Source organism: Chiloscyllium punctatum, chromosome 48 (genome assembly GCF_047496795.1).
Source record: "Chiloscyllium punctatum isolate Juve2018m chromosome 48, sChiPun1.3, whole genome shotgun sequence".
Classification (NCBI taxonomy): Eukaryota; Metazoa; Chordata; class Chondrichthyes; order Orectolobiformes; family Hemiscylliidae; genus Chiloscyllium; species Chiloscyllium punctatum.
Genome location: NC_092786.1, coordinates 6,191,972 through 6,211,856, shown reverse-complemented (window position 1 = coordinate 6,211,856; position 19,885 = coordinate 6,191,972). Strand labels below are relative to the sequence as shown.

The window sequence follows — 19,885 nt, the reverse complement described above, 5'->3', positions numbered from 1 at the left end:
TCGGAGTGCTGTAGTTTTAAGGGCTTGGATGGAAAGGTATTTGTTCAGTGTGTACGAGAACGTTTCAGATTCAGTTTGTAGGATGTACCTATTAGAGAAGGAACAAAACCTGACCTGTTTTCTTTATTCATTCACAGAATGAGGCTGTCACTGGCTCGGCCAGCATTTATTGCTGCGTTTACCCAGAAGGCAGTTAAGAGTCAACCACGTTGCTATAGGTCTGGAGTTCCATGCAGACCAGACCAGATAAGGATGGCATTTTCCTTCCCTAAAGGTCATGAGTGAACCAGATGAGTTTTCCAACAATTGACAATGGATTCCTTGTGTTGACGAGATTATTTTTTCCAGATATTTATTGAATTCACGTTCCACCATCTGCGGTGACGGGATTCAAACCCAGATCCCCAGATCGTTATCTGGGTCTCTGGATTAACTGTCTAGCGATAATTTCACTCCGTCGTCAGGACATGAGGCAGGGTGAGTGACTGAGGTATCAGTGGGGCAGCACATCAGCACCAAAGATCCCACAGTATTGTGGCTCAGTGGTTAGCGCTGCTGCCTCAGCACCAGGGACCTGGGTTTGATTCCAGCCTCAGGTGACTGTCTGTGTTGGAGTTGGCTCATTCTCCCCAGTATCTGTGAGGGTTTCCTTCGGGTGTTCCAGTTTGCTCCCACAGTCCAAAGATGTGTAGGTTAGTTGGATGAACCACGTTAAATTTCCCATAGTGTCTAGATGCAGTAGATGAGGTTTTGGGATGTGCAGGCAAATCTCTGCCTGATGTGAAAAGATCCTTTTGTGGTCTTGGACAGAGGTCAGAGGGAGGTGTGGCCACACGTTTTACATTTCCCATGGCGGCAAGGGAGGGTCAAGGGTGTGGAGCGTGGGTTGCTGGGAGGGTGTGGACCGAACATGCGAGGTGCAGAGGGATGGTCTCTGCGGAACACAGATAGAGGTGGGGAGGGAAATATGCCTCTGGTGGTGGGGTCTGGCTTTAGGGAGCAGAAATAAGAGGTTAATGTGCTGTATCTGGAGATTAGTGGGGTGGAAGGTGAAGACCGTAGGGTTATATTCTTTATTGTGGCTGGAGGGGTGGGGTAAAGGCGGAGGTGCGGGAAGTGGAGGGTATGTGTTGGAGGGCATTGTTGATCAAGTCAGAGGAAAATTCCGGTCCTTGAAGTTGGCCTTTCTGGGATGTCCTGGAGTAGAATCCAAAGAGTTTAAACAAATATATCCCAGACAAAAGATTAACTGGACCAGAGAATAGGACCCCTTAAAGGTCAACAAGGCTGTCTATGGAACCACAGGGGGTGCGAAAGATATGCAAATATTTCACTTCATTTTTACTGTAGAAGTATATGGAAGCTCGAGAGTTTGGAGAAATAAACAGTGATAACTTGAAAAGTGTCCATGTTATAGAGGAGGTGGTACTGGATGTCTTAAATCGCATCAAGATGGATAAAGCCCTGGAACCTGATCAGGTGTATCCTGGAACTTTCTGGAAATCTAGGGAAGTGATTGTTGGGCCTTTCCTGAGGTATTTGTATCATTGATAGCGACAGGTGAGGTGCCATTATTTTTAAAAGGTGGTAAGGAGAGGCCATGGAACAAGAGAACAGTGAACCTGAAGTCAGTGGCAGGCAAGTCGTTGGAAGGGATTCTGAGGGACAGGATATCCATCTATTTGGAAAGGTAAGGAATGATCAGGGAGAGTCAATGTGGCTTTGTACATGCACAGTTGTGTTTCACTAACTTGAGTGAGTGTTTTGAAGTGACAAAGAAAATTGACTAAGCCAGGCGGTGAATGTTGTTTATATGGACATTCAACAAGGTTCCACAAAGCAGACTGGTTAGCAGGGTTAGATGACATGGAATGCAGGGAGAGCAAGCCATTACAAAACTACCTTGAAGGTAGGAGACAGAGGATGATGGAGGGTTGCTTTGCGGACTGGAGGCCTGTGAGCAGCAATGTGCTGCAAGAATGGATATTGGACCCTGAAATAAATGACGTGGATGTGAATATATGAGGTATGGTCAGTAGGTTTACAGAAGACACCAAAATTGGAGGTGTAGTGGACAGTGAAGGAGGTTAGTTCAGAATACAACAGGATCTTGATCAGATGGGCCATTGGAGCAAGGAATGGCAGACAGAGTTCAATTTAGATAAATGTGAGCTGTTGTATTTTGGAAAGGCAAATCAGGGCAGGACTTATACACTTAACGGTAAAGTCCTGGGGAACATTGCTGAACAAAGGGACCTTGGAGTGCAGGTTCATAGTTCCTTGAAAGTAGAGTCACAGGTAGGCAGGGGAGTGAATGCAGCATTTGGTCCCCCCCCCCTTATTGGTCAATGCATTGAATGCAGCTGTTGTGACGTCATATTGTGGCTGGACAGGGCACTGATTAAGCCACTTCTGGAATTCTGTTTTCAGTTTGAATTACTCTGTTCTGGGAAGGATGTTGTGAAACTTGAAAACGTGTGGACAAGATTTACAAAAACGTTGCCAGGGTTGGAGGACTTGGGCTACAGGGAGAGGGTGAATAGGCTGCGGCTATTTTCTCTGGAGAGTCAAAGACGGAGAGGTGACTTCATGGAGATTTATAAAATCATGAGGGGTGTGGATAAGGTGAGCAGCCGGGGTCCTATTTCCTCAGGTTAGGTGGGTCCAAAACTAGAGCACCTGGGTTTAAGTTGAGAGGGCAAACATTTAAAAGGGATCTAAATGGCAACGTTTCCAAGCTGAGTGTGGTATGTGTATGGGAGGGGCTACCAGATGAAGTAGTGGAGTCTCATAAAATCACAACATCTAAAAGGCTTCCAATTGGGTACATGAATAGGAAGGGTTTTGATGGATACAGGCCAATAGCTGGTAAATGGGAATCCATTCGTTTAGGATTCCTCGTTGGCATGGACGAATTGGACCGAAGGTCTGTTTCTTTGATCTTAATAAATTAAGATGCATTCCTCTATTTTGTGGAGAGCTAGCTGAAGCACAGATAATTATCCTTGGAGCTGAGAAGGTGAAGCAGTGATTTCGATCTGGTGCAGATTTGGTTCCAAGGTCTTGAATTTGCAGAGAGAGAGAGACGAATTGTTAATACTGTCACAATTTTTAGTAACTACTTTCAAGTAATTGGCAAATAATACAAAGTGAAAATGTGAACACTATTTTACTCAGTAAGTTCTGAGCATCTAGAACAGTCTGAACGACACAGATTCAGCAGGTATTCTGAAACAGACTTAGAATTTTACTTTTTAAGGAAAGATTTGGGGGGCTATGGGCACATGGGAGGGGACTTGGGACAGATTTGCAGCATCTCCAGAGGGAGAGAGTACAGCCCCAATGGACTGAATAGCCCCCAGGCCCTGCGCTCCTTGATACTGTCCCATTCACTGTGAATGATGAAGCTCATCCCAGGGCAGAGAGAGGGATTAGCCCTCCACTCTTATCACAATGGGGCCCGGCTGATTGATGGCAGCTCCAGACCAATGGGAGGAGAGTCTGTGTGGTCCTGCAGCCAATAGGAGTGAATGAGGGGTGTGGCCAGCAAGACAACACCTGTCCATGAGCTGTGCAGGTGCAGTGTCACTGTTTGGGGTTGGGAGAGACAGCAGAGACTGGGACAGAGGCTGTGGGACCTGAATTACAAACTCCCGGTAAATTAAAACTAAAAGAACTGCGGAAGATGTAAATCAGAAACAACAACCAGAAGGTTCTGGAAAAGCTCAGCAGGTCTGGCAGCATCTGTGAAGAGAAATCAGAGTTAAAGTTTCAGACCCAGTGTCCCTTCCTCAGGACAGATGTTCCTAAGGAAAAAAAAGTCAGTTTTAGTGCAGAAGTTAGTGTGGGGGGAGGATAAAAGGAGTAAAGGATAGGTGGGGATAGAGTGAGAAGAACAGTTGGATAAAGGAGTCGATAACGATCTGGCTGGGGGAGGGTGATTAGCTGTTAATGGAGACTGTTAGTGGCTAACCATAGGTAGTGTGTAATGGCAGGCTGTCAGAACAAGGCCTGGTGTGTGGGGTAGGGGGCTAGGGCATGGGGTTGTTAACCTATGGTTAGCCACTAACTGTCTCCGTTGTAAGCTGTTGCCCACCTATATCACTCCACGATTGGAGCTGCCGAGGACATAAACCTTTGGAATATCCTCCTTAACCCCCACTGTCCGCCTTAAATGTGTATCTAAAAATCGTTCTCTTTAATCAACGTTTCCATCATTCGTGAAGCATTTTAGGAGATTTGTCAATGTGAAAGGCTCCATACAATGCAGGTAGTTGTTGTTATTGTCTGACATCAGGAGAAACAGGGATGAGCCCTCTCTCACTGACCTGATGAACAACAGCAAAATCAGGAAGCACTGAGCATGGTCCAGCCCACAACGGGCCTTGGATCATTGATGTCAGTTCAGGACCAATAAGAGTGGGGGAATGGGGGCTTAGAGGTGCTAGTTGGTCCTTCAACCAATCGGAGTGAATGAGGGGCGGGACAATACTCAACCACGTGACAGCACAGTTGTTGTGATCAAGGCATTGGAAATGTGTGAAGGTGAAGGGCAGGGGAAAGGAAAGACATATTGACCAGGAAGAGAAGGAAATTTTCACGGTATGGGATGAGAGGTTTTACAGGACTTAGTGCACATTGTAAAACACAAATTTGAAAATCCCAAATTCTGCACCATTTTCCCTCCCTATAATGCATTTTGTACTCCCTGAAATATCAACTGTGTGTTTCTCCCTCCACAGATACCAGTGATCAGTGCCAAAGCCCCATTGCCTGTGGAGAAGGTGATGTTTGACTTCCTTGTACAGCTGCAGTTCGTGTGGTGAAGGTGTTCCCACAATGTGTTTGGGTAAGAGCTGTTAGAGATTATTCACTCAGCGACAGTGAAGAGTTGACAATGTGTGTGCAAATCAACAACAGTTTGTTTTTTTTGTCATGGTTATAATTCCACAGAAATACTATTGAGAACTTCTGACATAAGGCCACAGATGGGGATATTATGTCAGGTGATCAAAAGAATTGCCAAATAAGCAGGTTTTCAGGAATACCTTAAAGGAGGAAAGCAGGTCTGAGAGGGTTAAGGTGTGAATTCCAGACCGTGTTGCCTTGGCAACAGTAGAAATAGCCAGACAGGTGAAACAATGAATGAACACATCGTTGTGAATCTGAAAGAAAATGAGTTGTTGGGGTCTCACAGGTTGTGTGATGCAGGGAGACAGGGATGTTCACAGCCTGGAATTACATCAAGGGTGAGAATATTAAATTGTTGCTGGTTAATAGGAGCCTTTTGATGGATCAACAAGTTTTGGTACAAGTGAGCACTTGGGCAGTAGGGTTTTAGATACTCTTGAGATTACATGTAATTTAATATTGGGAGGCTGGCCAGGACTGTGTTTGGATAATGAAGTCTGGAGATACCACAGGGATGGACGAGTGTTTCAGTAAATGAGCTGAGACGAGGGTGGTGTTGGGTGATGTCACTGATGTAGGAATAGTGCTTTTGGAGTTGGGCTCCTCCTCCTCCTCATCACTCCCCCTCCCCAATTCACAGATATTGTTCCTTGTTCTACCTGTCTGTCTTTTCTGGTTATGTCCTTCTCTTCCATTCTGCTACAAACTAATATTGGACCCCACTGTTGTTGCAAAAACCTACTCCATCCCGACTCTCCCTTTCCTTTCTGAATTCCTTGGATTTGGTGTCCCTTAAGGATCTCTCCTTGGTCCCTCCTGTTTCTCACCTACATACTGCCAGGAGGTGACATCGTCCAAAAGCACCGTGTTAGGTTTCACATGTACGCTGACAATGCCCAGCTCTCCCTCCCTATCATCGCTCTCAATTACTCAGTTATCAAACTGCTCATCACACTCCCACTACGGGATTGGCTGCAATTTCCTGCAACGGAACGTTGCAATGGTTAAACCCATTGCCTTCAGTTGCTATTACAAATTACTTTCCCTGACTGCTGAGCCCCTCCCTCTCACTGGGAAGTGTCTGAGGCAGAACCACACTCTTCACAATATTGCTCTCATATCTGACCCCAAGGTGACCTTCTGATCAGACATCTACACAATCACAAACACCAGGAATTCCAATCTTTTAAATGTTGCTTGTCTCCACCTCACCCCAGCTCCATTGCTAATGAAACCCTGACCCGTTTCGGTGTTGCCTTAAACTTGACGAATCCAAAACAGAACCCGTGATTCCATGACTGACCCAGAATCTGGTTCCAGACTCCCTCATGATGGGAAACATCCTCTCAGTATTTACCCTGTCAAACCCCTTAAGAATCCTACATGTTACAATGAGATCCCCTCTCATTCTTCCCAAATCCAGTGAGTAGAGTCCCAACTTCTTCAGCCTTTTCTTAAAAAATATTCCCTGCAAACCAGGGTTCATCCCAGTCAATCTTCTGTGAAATGCCTCTGATGGAATGATGTATTTCCTTAAATAAAGGGACCAAAACTTCTGTCATTACCCCAGATGTGGTCTCACTCGCACTTTATAAAGTTCCTCTCAGGTATGTACTCCAAACAACTCCCTTTAAACTTGTACAGATGTTGTTGGAAATGCTCAGCAGGTCATGCAACATCTGTGAAGAAAAAATCAGTTAAAGTTTCGGGTCTGGTCACCCTTCCTCACATACGTTAACTCTAATTTCTTTTCACAGATGCTGCTAGACCTGCTGAGCTTTTCCAGAAACTTCTGTTTCTCTTCCTGGTTTACAGCATCTTCAGTTGTTTCGGTTTTCATATCCTTGAAACTTGCCATCTCCTCTAGAATTTGTCATTTCCACCTTGGAAAAAAGATTCACATTTGTTTGGACTCCCCTACTCTGGGGGGAAAAAAGAAAGCATAACTAGTCACCATATCATTGCTCCTCATAATTGTATAAAGTTCGATAAAGCCACCTAAAGTGTCCAGTGCTGCAGGGAAATAGCCTCAGCCTATTCAGCCTCTCCCTATGGTTCAAACATCCAATACTGGCAACACCCTGGAAAAACTTTTCTGAACTCTTGCAAGTTTCCCAACATCTTTCCAATAGCAGGGAGACTGGAATTGAAAGCAGTCTGGGGATTCCAAAAGTAGCTGAGCCAATAAACTGTACAACCGAAACATGATCTCCCAACTCCTTTCCTCAATGCACTGCCCAATAACAGCGAGCATACCGCACACCACCTTCACTGACCTGTCTACCTTCAACCCCACTTTCAAGGAACTATCAACCCGCACTGCACGGTCTGTTTGTCTGTCAACACTTCCCAGGAACTTGTCATTAAGAGGTTGAGTCCTATTCTGGTAACATCTTTCTGAAATCAGGGAGACCACAATTGAATACATTATTCTAAAACTGGCGTCACCAATGCCCTACTCAGCCACAACGTGCCCTCCTAATCCCTATACTCAGTGACAGAATCCCTACAGTGTGGAAGCAGGCCTTTCGGCCCATGAGACCATCCCAACCATCGGAACAGCATTCCACCCTAACTCTGTAACCTACCATTACCCAAAGCTCATCCAGCTAACCTGCATGGCTTTGGATTTGTGGGAGGAAATTAAGAGCACCCAGAGAAAGCCCACGCAGACACACAGGGAGAATATGCAAACACCACACAGACAGTGGAGTCGAATCGAATCAGCACCTTCCATTCAATGTTCGTGCCCCAAATGCCACATCCAGCACCTGATCTCCCTGAAACTCTACTTTCCAAGAACTATGCAGTTGTTCTGAGCCCTTCAGAGAGAATTAAGGTGAGGAGGAGAAAACAGGAACACGGTTGAGTTTTAGATCTTTAAAATAACTCTCCATCTTCCCCCTCTGTTCCCCCCCGTCTCCACCGCTCTGTCTGCTTCCCTCCACCCCCCCCCCCCCCCCCCACGGGTCTGTTCCACCTTTCTGTCAGTTGCCCCGCCCCCCTCCTCTCCAATCCCACTTTCTCTGCCCACCCGTCTCTGTGGCTCCCCTCTCTGTCCTCCCCCCTCTCTTTCCCCACCCATTTTGGTCCCACCCCTCTCGATCCACCCACCCCCTGTCTGCCTACCCTCCCTCCCAGTCCCCTAGTTCTGTACTCCCCCACTGCAGGGCAAATATCTTGTCTATTTACCCTATCCATGCTCAGCCTGATTTTAAAAATCTCTTTCAGGTCACCACTCAGCCTCTGACACTCCAGGGAAAACAGTCTATCCAACCCTGGCAACAAGCTATAATTCTTTTCTGATCTCTTTAAAGTTTAAGAACATCCATCTGATAGGAAGGAGTACAGAATTATATGGAATATTGATTCAGCAACTTTTGCAATATCCTGTTCAGCCGCAATATGATCTCCCAACCCCTATACTCAATGCTCTGACAAATAAAGACAAGCAGACCAACTGCCGCCTTCACGATCCTATCTACTTGCTAATCTCCTGTCAAGGAACTATGAACCTGCACTCCAATGACTCTGTTTAGCAGCACTCCCCTGGAACTTACTATTAACTGTATAAGTCCTGCTAAAGTTTGCTTTTCCAAAATGCAGCAGCTCGCATTTTTCTAAACTGAACTCCTCAGTCCATCAACCATCTGATCCAGATCCTCTTGTACTCTGAGGTAATCTTTTTCACTGTTTACTACATCTCCCATTTTGGTGTCATCTGCAAACTTACTTAAAATACCTGTTATGTTCACAACCAAATCATGGATATAAATGATGAAAAGTAGTGGATCCAGCACCGATCCTTGTGACACTCCACTGGTCACAGGCCTCCAGCCTGAAAAGCACCCTCTGCCTTCTACCTTCGGGCCAGTTCTGTACTCCATGCGATCTAACCTTGCTGACCAGTCTCCCATGAGGAACCTTTTTCAAACACCTTACTGAAGTCCATGTAGATCATGTCCATGCTCTGACCTCAGCAATCCTCTTTGTTACTTCTTCAAAAAAACTGAGTCAAATTCATGAGCTATGATTTCCCATGCACAAAGCTGTTATTAGTATCCAGGATTTAACTGTACATTGGGGTCTGCGTTGCCTAGTTAAAGGTGTTAATATTCTGGATGAAGTTCAAGTACACCAGCATTTTGTCAGTGAGTCTGTATTGAGTCTTGTTAATGTCACCAACACAGGTGAGTTCCTTTTGAAAGGCAGTCTCTGTATCCCTTGCCCACCAGGAAATAGTGTAAGTGTCCTTGCCTCTGGACCAGGAGGATCGGGTTTAGAGTTGAGTAACAACATCTTTGAAGAGGCTGATTAGTAAACCTGCCCAAGCCACCAGGCCATACTGTCTCCCAGCTGTCCCTGCCTGAGCCTCCAAACAGAACCATCCTGTAGTTTCTCTCCTGTCAGACTCTCCTATTGCTCAGTTTGTCCAGGATCCCCTCCTGCTGCTGCACTGCTCCTGTCCCTCACTGACCTGTCCATCCCCCAGTGTCCTCCACATTCATTCATTGATTATAATCTTGTTATCCCAGTCCTCCAGCCCTGCCCCCTCCTGTCGACAGAGACAGCTCAGTGGTTGGCACTGCTGCCTCACAGCACCAGGTACCCGGGTTCGATTCCGGCCACGGGCGACTGTGTGGGGTTTGCGCATTCGCCCTGTGTCTGAGGGGTTTTCCTCCGGGTGCTCCGATTTCCTCCCACAATCCAAAGATGTGCAGGGCAGGTGAATTGTCCATTCGAAATTGCCCATAGTATTAGTTACATTAGTTAGGGGGCATGGGTCTGTGTAAGTTACTGTTAGGAGGGTCGGTATGGACTTATTTGGCCGAAGGGCCTGTTTCCATACTGTAGGGATTCTGATATATTGGGCAGCAGCTACTGTCAATCACCCGGACTCTGTATGATCGGGAGCACGTGCTGTAGGAGGGGAGACCAGTGCACGGGCGCAGTGCTAGACAATTGTGGGACTATGTGTAGCATAGGTCAGTGCCTGGGAAGGAGGCTGTGGGTGTGAGGGATTAATCTATCATTAGCAGCTTCATCCCTCTGGGAGCAGGACCCAGGGGAATGGCCCTTCTCTTGCTACCCTGACATGTGATCAGACTATCAGTGGTGCAGTGTTTTGCAGAAAGTTATCAGAACTCTTTTGTGAAGATTCAGGTTTGTTATGGAAAGGGACAAGGATGGGTCTGCAGTTAGAATTCTAATTTGGCTCATTTTAGTAAGATGGGTCTTGGCCAGAGTGTGCAGGAAGCAGTGTATGCAGGATGGTTCTCATCAGGAGCTAGGAAACTGAATTCGAAGAGAGAGTGTGAGAGGCATGGGTGTGGAGGAAAGGAGTGGGGGGAGATTGGTTTGGATTTCAGTTCACAGAAGAGAGAAATTGTGAGACTGAGGTTTAAAGCTTTGGGGGAACAAGAAAACTACAGTTTAATACTACAATTGTCTTATGAATTTCCATCCTGTATTAACAGTGGTAACTTGTGTGCTCTGTTGTATGGTACTGAAAGGGTGGATTTGTGGATGAGAAATTCAAATGGAATTTCATGTTCAGATCTGATAGTTACTTGATCCGTGCCGATCTGAATATCATTGGCCTTTTCATGTGGAAGGAAAGGTGTGTATTCTGTCCGTGGGCGAATATTTCAAATCTCAATGTGACTGCAAAAGTCCTGAGACCATAAGACATAGGAGTGGAAGTAAGGCCATTCGGCCCTTCGAGTCCACTCCGCCATTCAATCATGGCTGCTGGGCACTTCAACTCCACTTACCCGCATTCTCCCCGTAGCCCTTAATTCCCCGAGACAACAAGAATCTATCAATCTCTGCCTTGAAGACATTTAGCGTCCCGGCCTCCACTGCACTCTGCGGCAATGAATTCCACAGGCCCACCACTATCTGGCTGAAGAAATGTCTCTGCATTTCTGTTCTGAAATGACCCCCTCTAATTCTAAGGCTGTGTCCATGGATCCTAGTCTCCTCACCTAACGGAAACAATTTCCTAGCATCCACCCTTTCCAAGCCATGTATTATCTTGTACGTCTCTATTAAGTCTCCCATTAATCTTCTAAACTCCAATGAATACAATCCCAAGATCCTCTGCCATTCCTCATATGTTAGACCTACCATTCCAGGGATCATCCGTGTGAATCTCCGCTGGACACGTTCCAGTGCCAGTATGTCCTTCCTGAGGTGTGGGGACCAAACCTGAACACAGTACTCCAAATGGGGCCTAACCAGAGCTTTATAAAGTCTCAGTAGCACAATGGTGTTTTTATATTCTAACCCTCTTGAGATAAGTGACAACATCGCATTCGCTTTCTTAATCACAGACTCAACATGCATGTTGACCTTTAGAGAATCCTCGACTAGTACTCCCAGATCCCTTTGTACTTTGGCTTTACGAATTTTCTCACCGTTTAGAAAGTAGTCTGTGCTTTTATTCTTTTTGCCAAAGTGCAAGACCTCGCATTTGTTCACGTTGAATTCCACCAGCCATTTCCTGGACCATTCTCCCAAACTGTCTAGATCCTTCTGCAGCCTCCCCACTTCCTCAGTACTACCTGCCTGTCCACCTAACTTCGTATCATCGGCAAACTTCGCTAGAATGCCCCCAGTCCCTTCATCCAGATCATTAATATATAATGCGAACAGCTGTGGCCCCAACACCGAACCCTGTGGGACACCGCTCGTCACCGGCTGCCATTCTGAAAAAGAACCTTTTATCCCAACTCTCTGCCTTCTGTCAGACAGCCAATCCTCAATCCATCCCAGTAGCTCACCTCGAACACCATGCCCCCTCACCTTGCTCAGCAGCCTCCCGTGTGGCACCTTATCAAAGGCCATTTGGAAGTCCAGATAGACCACATCCACTGGGTTTCCCTGGCCTAACCTGCTTGTTACCTCTTCAAAGAATACCATCAGGTTTGTCAGGCATGACCTCCCCTTAGTAAATCCATGTTGACTTGTTCTAATCAGACTCTGCTCTTCTAAGAATTTAGAAACCTCAACCTTAATGATGGATTCTAGAATTTTACCAACAACCGAGGTTAGGCTAATTGGCCTATAATTTTCCATCTTTTGTCTTGATCCTTTCTTGAACAATGGGGTTACAACCGCCATCTTCCAATCATCCGGGACTTTCCCTGACTCTTGAAAGATCTCAACCAATGCCTCCGCTATTTCCTCAGCCACCTCTCTCAGAACTCTAGGATGTATCCCTTCGGGGCCAGGAGATTTATCAATTTTAAGACTTTTTAGCTTTTCTAGCACTATCTCTTTTGTAATGACAACCATACTCAACTCAGCCTCCTGACTCCCTTTAATTGTTGGGATACTACTCCTGTCTTCCACTGTGAAAACTGACGCAAAGTACTTGTTAAGTTCTCCTGCTGTTTCCTTATCTCCCATCACTAGGCTTCCAGCATCAGTTTGAAGTGGCCCAATGTCTACTTTTGTCTGTCGTTTGTTTCTTATGTATTGAAAGAAACTTTTACTGTCGTTTCTAATATTACTGGCTAGCCTACCTTCATAATTGATCCTCTCCTTTCTTATTACTCTCTTTGTTATCCTCTGTTTGTTCTTGTAGCCTTCCCAATCGTCCGATTTCCCACTGTTCTTGGCCACTTTATAGGATCTGTCTTTTTCTTTAATACATTTCCTGACTTCCTTTGTCAGCCATGGCTGTCTAATCCCTCCCTGGATAATCTTTCTTTTCTTGGAGATGAACCTCTGTACAGTGTCCTTAATTATACCCACAAACTCCTGCCATTTTTGCTCTACTGTCTTCCCCGCAAGCCTCTGCTTCCAGTCTATTTTTGTCAGTTCCTCTCTCATGCCCTCATAATTACCTTTATTTAACTGTAACACCATTACATCCGATTTTGCCTTCTCTCTTTCAAACTCCAGACTGAACTCTACCATATTATGATCGCTGCTACCTCAGGGTTCCCTTACTTTAAGATCTTTTATAAAGTCTGGTTCATTGCAAAGCACTAGGTCCAGAATAGCCTGCTCCCTTGTGGGCTCCATGACAAGCTGTTCCAAAAAGCCATCCTGTAAGCATTCCATGAATTCCCTTTCTTTGGATCCACCGGCAACATTATTTACCCAGTCCACCTGCATATGGAAGTCTCCCATGATGACCGTGACCTTGCCTTTCTGACATGCCTTCTCTATTTCCTGATACATGTTGCATGCCTGCTCCTGACCACTGTTAGGAGGTCTGTACACAACTCCAATTATGGTTTTTTTGCCTTTGTGGTTCCTCAATTCCACCCACACAGACTCCACATCATCTGACGATATGTCATTCAGTATCATACATTTAATATTGTTCTTCACTAACAAGGCAACACCACCCCCTCTGCCGACCTCCCTGTCTTTTCGATAAGTTGAAAATCCTTAGAGGTTTAACTGCCAGTCCTGACCCCCTTGTAACCAAGTCTCTGTGTTGCCTACTACATCATAATCATTCACTGTGATCTGTGCCATTAGTTCATCATCTTTGTTATGAATGCTACGAGCATTCAGGTAAAGCACCTTAATGCTAACTTTCTTATCATTAGAGATATTGGAAGTCATATGATGTCCTAAGTTATCCTTGCTTTTTTCTGCATTCCAAGTCTGCCTCAATTTTAAATCCGCCTGGACACATGCTATCCTGCTGCTTGTCTTTCCATTTAACGCCATACTCCCTGTTGCTTTCACTTTCCCTTCCCCCCCCCCCCCAACTCAGAAGTTTAAAGTCCCACTGACCACCCTATTTATCCTCTTCGCTAGAACATTGGTACCTGATCGGTTCCAGGTGGAGACCGTCCCAATAGTACAGATCCCCCCCCCGTTCCAAAACTGATGCCAATGCCCCATGAAGTGGAATCCCTCTTTCCCACACCAATCCCTTAGCCACGTGTTTACTTGCCTAATTTTCTTGCCCCTATGCCAATTGGCACGTGGCTCGGGCAGTAATCCGGAGATTGTGACCCTTGAGGACCAGTGCTTCAATTTCCTGCCTAGTGCCTCGTAATCCCCAAATAGGTACTCCACCCTAGTCTTGCCTATGTTGTTAGTCCCAACGTGGACCACAACAACTGGATCCTCCCCCTCCCGCTCCAATATCCTTTCAAGCCAGTCGGAGATGTCCCGCACCCTGGCACCGGGCAGGCAACACCATGCGAGACTCCCGATCTAGCTTGCAAAGGATACTATCTGCCCCCCGAATTATAGAATCCCCTATAACCACTACTTGTCTATTAACTCCCCCCTCTTGAATGGCCTTCTGCACCATGGTGCCTTGATCAGTTGGCTCATCCTGTCCAGAGCCCTTTTCCTCATCCGAACAGGGTGCAAGAATCTCGTACCTGTTGGACAGTGTCAAGGGCTGAGGCTCCTGAACTCAGGTTCCCCCTACCTGCCTCACTTACAGTCACACTCTGATGAGCCTGATCACGAGCTGAATGTGAATTACTTAATCTCCCAGGTGTGACTGCCTCCTGAAACAAAGTGTCCAGGTAACTCTTCCCCCTCCCGGATGTGCCGCAGTGTTTGAAGCTCAGATTCCAGATCATCAACTCTGATCCGGAGTTCTTCCAGCAACCAACACTTGCTGCAGATGTGGTCACTGCCATTCACAATGGGATCAGCCAGCTCCCACATCATACAGCTACAGCACATCACCTGCCCAGCCATCTCTGCTTAATTAATTAATTACTTAGTTACTTTATACAAGTAACATAAATGGGAGTCTTTTGATTGATCGGCAAGTTCTGGTACAAGTGAGCACTTCGGCAGTAGAGTTTTCAATATTCTTGAGATTATCGGGAAGGTGAATGTGAGATGCTGGTTTAGACAATGAAATCTAGAGTTAACAAAAGGAATGAATGAGAGTTTCAGCAAATGAGCTGAGACTGTGGTGAGGTCAGGTGATATCACTGAAGTCGAAATAGTGGTCTTGGAGGGGGTCTGGCCTGTCATCCTCACCTCATTCAGCTGTTTGTCAGTTTGTGAATCAAGTCTGTTACAAGCTCAGGTACTGAGTGGCCCTGGCAGAACCCAAACTGGGCATCGCTGAGCAGGTTATTGCTGAGCAGCTGCGTGACAGCACTGTTGATGACACCTTCCATCACCTCACTGCTGAGTGAGTGTGGACTGATGGAGGGGAATTGGCTGAGTTGGGTCTGCCCTGTGTTTTTGTGTTGGAACATCCCTGAGCAATGTTCCACAAAGTCAGTAGGTGCCAGTGCTGGAACAGTACTTGCCTTGGTGGGCAGCAGGTTCTGGAGAACAGCCAACAGTATTATTGCCAGAATATTGGCAGGGCCCATACCTTTACACTGCTTATCCATTTCTTGATCTGATTGGAAATGAGTTTTCAACCAAGTCGATTCATATCTGTGATGTGAGGGACCAATGGAGAAGGCTCATCCACTTGGCACTACTGGCTGAAAATCACTGCTAATGCTGTCCTCTTATCTGTTGCATGAATGTGTGAGACCCCTCCATCTGTAAGGGTGGGGATATCTGTGATGCTTCCTCCAGTGAGTTGTTTAATTGTCCATCACTATTCTTGACTAGGTGTGGCAGAACTGCAGAACTCACATCTAATCTATTGGCTACGGGATCACTTAGTTCTATTTAGTGTTGCTTGTGCTATTTGGCATGCCGGTTTGGTAGTTGCACCAGGTTGGCCCCTCATTTTTAGGTATGCCTGGTACTGCTCCTGGCATGCCCTCCTGCATTCACCATTGAACCAGGGTTGATTCCCCTGGCTTGATGTTAATGGTTGAGTGGGGGATATCAGGCCATGAGATTTCAGATTGGACTGGAGTACAGTTCTGCTGCTGTTGTTGGCCCACAGTGAGGCAGAAGTTGCAGGTTCAAGAGGGCTGATTGTGTGGTTGTATTTTCCAGTGCATTGGTAGATGTAATGTGGTCCATCCAGTTTCATTCCTTTGTTGAGACTGTGCAGTGATTCATACAATGAGTGACTTGATGGGCCACTGTCTGGTTTCTTTCCCTCAAGGACATTGTCAATAACAGAAAAACATCCCCAATGGTTCCATGGCAAACAGTAGATTCTTCATTCCAGTTATTTTTTTCTTGACTTCAGAGCCACCCTCTACCGATTTGGGATTCAAACCTGAACTTCAGTTGTATATTTTAATATTCTTGATAAATGATAAATACGACAGGTTTGTTCACTTATTTTTAGAATCACTATCACAGGTTTTGTTTATTTTTTTGGAGATAAAAACACTGTCCATTATCCTGGCTCCTCCATCCTCCCTTCCAACAACAAGAGTGAGGAGCACATGGAGTTTCTCTGTCCATAACATTGAGACAATCCGATCAGTTGCCTCTGCTTCTTCCCTCCCTCTCCATGAGCCCACCGAGCCACACTGCCTCACAAGAGTGCTCCTCATTTTAGTCCTAAACTTGCATTTCCTCGAGTCTCTTGTCAAGCCTTATTAAAGGTCATCTTGACCATTTACCCTAGTGTAGCTAAATCATGGACATTCCAAATCTCTGTCTCATTCTCCTGCTTGTCACCGCTCTCCCCCCTCCCCCCACCATTGCCAATTCACAGATATTGTTCCATGATCTGTCTGTCTGTCATTTCTGGTTATGTCCTTCTCTCCCATTCTGCTAAAACCTAATATTTGACCTCACAATCATTGGAAAATCCTGCTCCGTCTCCACTCTCCCTTTCCTTTCTGAATTCATTGTATTTGGTGTCCCTCCAGGATCTATCCTTGGCCTGTCCTGTTTCTCACCTACACACTGCCAGGAGGTAACATCGCCCAAAAGCACTGTTAGGTTTGACATGTACACTGACAATGCCCAGCTCTCCCTCCCCATCATCCATCTCCATTACTCCACTGTTACTCAGTTATCAAACTGCTTACCACGCTTCGACTAGCTGCAATTCACTCCAATGAAACACTGCAATTGTTAAACCCATTGCCTTCAGTTGCTATTCCAAATTAATTTCCCTTACTGCTGTGTCCCTCCCTCTCACTGGGAAGTGTCTGAGGCAGAGCTACATTATTCACAATATTACTCTCATATCTGACCCCAAGGTGACCTCCTGATCAGACATCTACACAATCACAAACACCACGAATTCCAATCTCTAAAATGTTGCTTGTCTCCTTCTCACCCCAGCTCCATTGCTACTGAAACCCTAACCTGTGTCGGTGTTGCCTTTAACTTGACAAATCTGAAACAGAATCCTTGATTCCGCGACTGACCCAGAATCTGGTTCAAGACTCACCCTCTCCAAATTTACCCTGTCAAAACTCGACAGAATCCTGTATGTTTCAAAGAGATCTCCTCTCATTCTTCCAAAGTCCAGTGAGTAGATTCCCAATTTATTCAGCCTTTGCTTACAGGATAATCCTTTCAAAACAGGGATCATCCCAAAGGATCTTCTCTGAAATGTCTCCAATAAACTGCTCTATTTCATGAACTAAAGTGACCAAATCTGTTCAGCTTACTCCAGATGTGGTCTCACTTGCCATTTGTTTAGTTGCCCTAAGGTATATACTCCAAACTCTTATATTGCAAACTCTTTGAAATAAGGGACAGCATTCCATTCCCCTTCCTGATTCCATGTTGTAACTGTGTGCTCGCTTTCTGTGTTTCCTGCTCATTTTCCCCCAGTCCCTTTGTGGTGCAGCTTTCTACAGTTTATCCCAAGTTATACTCTATTTGCCAACTTGTTGCCCAGGTTTCCTGTGAATATCTCTCTGTTAACTGTTTATATTCCTTTTGGAACTTTCCTGTTATGCCTTTTCTAGGAGATTTCCCCCCTAATTATTCTAAACATGTCCTGTGAGCACTGGGCAGTGGGAAGCATGCTCAGTTGCTATCTTTCAGGGATACTCTGTTTCATGACTGGGAGGAGCTTGCTGCCCATTGGTCAGAATGGAGACATCTTCCCCATCGAGCTGCATGAGCCTTTCACACCCCATGTCTTATTGTGGAGGCACAGCGGCAGAACGGAAGGAATGAAAAGGAAGCAAATCCTGCTCTCCATATCTCATTGAATCTTGGAACATTCTGTCCCATGTTCAGTCACATGAAGTTCCAATGTGGAAACTCATAGAAACCCACATAGATTTGCCCTTGAAGTTCCTGCTAACCTCCACCAGGGGTAATGTGTACAGTCCTCCTGGGCCAGGAGGAGGGGATTGTATGAGTTTCAAACTTGAACTGACAGTGATGGATTTTATAAACTTGTATTACAGGCAGATATTCAAATGGTAATCTCAGTCATTGTAACGCCAAACTCTGACAGAATTACTCCATTCATCAGGACCTGGATATTCACATTGTGTGAGTATTGTGTTCCAGATCAATACCATTTGCTGAATAAAAGTTCTCCTTTGAATCCAACCATCCTCTCAATAGTTCTTCCCAAATCTTCAGCATGTGTCCTGTAACCCTTGTATAATGAGCTGATGGGTGTAAGGTTTATTATTATAACGTATAACTTTTGTAAACCGCTTTGTCACAGCTCCCCAAGTTTCCTTTGGTACAAGGAGAACAATCTCAGTTCTTTCCAAACCGCTGATTCCCCAATGTCTGTTTGCTCCCTATAAGATACACATCAGGGTTGTGTTGGAACATCCTCCACTTGCCTGCATCAGTGCACCCACCCCCCCCCCCAACAATACTAAAGAAAGTGAGCATCCTCCAGGGTAATGTACTGTACCCGAATGGTTTCCCATCCACCGCCTTCAGCATTCCCTCTCCCGACCCTCGAGGTACAGTGGCATCACTGTGTAAAAGATCAAGTCAGCATTGTCCTACCCGACCATAGGACTGCTCTCTCATTATAGAGAGATATCTGGTAGTGGTTAACCTGAGTATTACCACAGCACAGGCAAGGAGAGATGTTGAAAAGGAGAGTCCATTAATTGTGGATGGTTATTCTTGATGTGTATTAGCAACACAAATGTCACGTGAACAATTAATGTTAAAAAAGCCCCACAAATTCTGCAACTAACATCCCCCATTCCTTGAACCATCCTGGTAAATCTCCTGTGCCCCGTCTCAGGGACCCTGCCATCCTTCTTAATGTGTGGGCAATCTGTGGTTCGCACAGACCCAGCTGCTCTGAACCCTGTGGGTGATAGAATCGAGCAACAGATGCACTAAACCTCACTGTATGGAAGAGAGTGAGAGACAGAAACCCCGAAGGCATTTAAAATCTATTTAGGATCACACTTGCAAGGCCAAGGCTGACAGGTCTATGGGCTCAGTGCTGGAAAATGGGATTAAAATAGTTAGCTGGGAGATTTCTTTACAGCATAAACCCAATGGACCACAAAACCGTTTCCGTCATGTAGACCACAGACGCGTAATATAGGAATATGACAAGCCACAATAGAAACCAGGTCAGAGAAGGTGATATTAGAATAGGTGGTACATGATTGATTAATGTTTTTTTTGGAGGAAAATGTGACAGAGGTTACATTGGAGGATGTTGCAGAGATTGAGATGTTTTTGATGCAGGGATAGTGATAGTTCTGAGGCTAGAGAGGAATTATAGAGATAAGGATGAGTTGTTCGCTTTCCCAACAATACCTCTTTACTGATAATAATTGTTTCTCTGTCCTCATCTGCCATTGCCTCCATAGGCCTGTGACAATGAGAGTACACAGACAGTATGTCCCTGTTAAGGCCAAGGCTGCGATGCATCAAGAATGCTGCATGACCTGAGAAATTGAGGCTGTGGTCAAGAAAATGAAGGGAGAATATGGCAGATACACACCACTGGGTTTGAGTAAGTCCCCAGGGGACTATAACGGCAGTAGGAGTATACTCGCGGGAAACCAGGAGGCAAAAAGGGGGACATGAGAATAGCTTTGGGAAATAGGTTTAAGGAGAATCCAAAGAGATTCTACAAATACACTAAAGACAAAAGAATAACTAGGCAGAGAATAGCGACCCTCAAAGATCAACAAGA

At 45.6% G+C, this 19,885-nt stretch overlaps 1 long non-coding RNA gene across 2 annotated transcripts in view; it reads left to right on the top strand.

Moving 5' to 3' along the window:
• Positions 1 to 18,228, top strand: part of LOC140469147 (uncharacterized) — a 30,847-nt gene extending 12,619 nt beyond the window's left edge. Inside the window, exons 1-3 of one of the 2 annotated variants that reach the window (XR_011955981.1) lie at positions 4,540 to 4,602; positions 4,743 to 4,849; positions 18,162 to 18,228. This is a non-coding gene — a long non-coding RNA (uncharacterized lncRNA). Of the gene's footprint in view, positions 1 to 4,539; positions 4,603 to 4,742; positions 4,850 to 18,161 lie in introns of those variants that run through there. The other variant, XR_011955982.1, reaches the window with a different exon arrangement.
• The last annotated feature ends 1,657 nt before the right edge of the window (positions 18,229 to 19,885 follow it).